Below are 1,924 nucleotides of genomic sequence, written 5' to 3'. Positions count from 1 at the left end.
CCTAGACCAACGAGCCACACCTGTCAACAAGGTGTTTGATTAGTGAGTGTAGGTGCAGCGAGTTCAAGCCAACTAGCCCCAGACCCCCTTCTGGCGGAACATTCAACATGCACGTGGCTCGTTGGTCTAGGAGTATGATTCTCGCTTAGGGTGCGAGAGGTCCCGGGTTCAAATCCCGGACGAGCCCCTGCGAACACTATGTCTGCAGCTTTGCAAACTGAATATCTGTGGCATTTGACACAAGTGTCTGGGAAAACCTTGAAAATATATTACCAACAGTGAGGGTTTTATGCGGCAAAAGCAAGTGTGTGTCAAAGGAGCCATTTTGTTAATTCGCTTCTTTCTTTTGTCATGTTTTTGTCAAAGCCAAAGCCTGCAGTTCATGCATTGGACAAATAATTAAATGTTGATGACATTTGAAGGTTTTTTTTTTAAATCTTTTTTGTGGAATCCTTTATGCAGCCCAGTCTCCCCCACACTCTGGCTCCAGCGGCCCCCGCTGGCCTACAGCGGCCCCCAGATCAAGGCCAGATCACGTATGGTTGTTTTCACTTGACTAATCAGCTTGCTGTCCACGCTCTATTGCTCACACAGAGCACAGCTGAGTAATAGGTCCAGTATCCATTTTGTTGAGTTTGGCCAATATTTACCTTGTTGACCGACAATAGCCTAAATGCAAATAGGATAATACAACAGATGACATTGGTTGAAACTTATCTTGTGTGTCCTTTGCTGCTTATCCTACAAAATCTTTTTACAATTGTGTCAATACTAAAAAAAATAAGTATTAAGCTTTTGTGCCATATAAGTACTGAAATGTCATGGAACTCATCTGTTTACTAGAGAGAAATTATTTTCAAATCAGTTTTAAGTCAACACAGATGTATCCTGAATTGTAATTAATATACAGATTTTTCTGATACCTGATACATGTGGCCATTGTTTATTAAAGATTTGAATTAATGCATATTTGTTATCTTTTATTGTCTGGCTGTTGATGGGTGTTGGTTGCTGTCTTTGTCATCAACTCTGTCATATATTATCCTGTCCAGGACGAATACATAGTTGTCTGGTTTCATTTGTTGAATGCATACAGTTCACCTCTGTCAAATTAAATCTTCCATAGACTTATAGCAAACCCCTAAAGTTAAACTGAAAATGATTGAATTTTCACATTGAAGATATGTAACATAAATGGATAGATGGCATATAATGTGTTCTCCAGAGATTCTTCAGCTGCTATAGGAAGGAGTCCCAATTGTTGTTGTCACTGCTCCCTATCAATGACATTCTTTCCACTTTCTGCTGAAGGGCATTTCAATCCTATTCGGTAATTTTCTCTGAAATCCATCTTTTGTCCTTTCATTTCACTTCCCTTTATAACTCTCCTCACAGAAGTGCTCACTGCAAATCAGAGTTAGTCAACATCAACTCCAAACTGCAAAATTTCAGTTTTCAAGTTAAATTTTGCCTCTCTAGCTGGACAAGTAAGTCCTTTTGAAGCCAGAAAAAATAGATTTTTTTTTCTGTGCCGAAAATTGATGAGCTCTATGTCCAGACAAATTGTTAAGTCCAATAATGCATATGTATTAACCAAATCTATCTGGACCTCAGCAGTAAAATACAACTATTGAGTTTAGTCTTCCTCCAACTATGCCAGATGTGACATCAATCAATCAAATTTTATTTGTATAGCACATTTCAGCAGCAAGACATTTCAAAGTGCTTTACATAATTAAAATAAAAACAGCATGTAGTAAACAGTGAGAAAGAGAAGAGATTTAAAAAACATCATTAAAACATAAACAGTGAGAAAGAGAAATAAAAAGCTGTAGAACTTTAGTTGAGACGCTGTCAACTGGGACTCCAACCCTTTGGACTTTAGTCAAAGGGGTGGACAAGGACTCTGACCTCTCGGACCCTC

At 38.6% G+C, this 1,924-nt stretch overlaps 1 non-coding gene across 1 annotated transcript; it reads left to right on the top strand.

The window, feature by feature from the left end:
- The first annotated feature begins 115 nt into the window (after positions 1-115).
- trnap-agg (transfer RNA proline (anticodon AGG)) lies at positions 116-187 on the top strand. Its single transcript has one exon. It is a non-coding gene; the product is annotated as a tRNA-Pro (tRNA).
- Positions 188-1,924: the final 1,737 nt, after the last annotated feature.

Source organism: Poecilia latipinna, unplaced genomic scaffold (genome assembly GCF_001443285.1).
Source record: "Poecilia latipinna isolate Pla-1442-1.1 unplaced genomic scaffold, P_latipinna-1.0 Scaffold1794, whole genome shotgun sequence".
Taxonomy (NCBI): domain Eukaryota; kingdom Metazoa; phylum Chordata; class Actinopteri; order Cyprinodontiformes; family Poeciliidae; genus Poecilia; species Poecilia latipinna.
The sequence above is the reverse complement of the archived record's forward strand: the minus strand, read 5'-3'. Positions and strand labels throughout refer to the sequence as shown.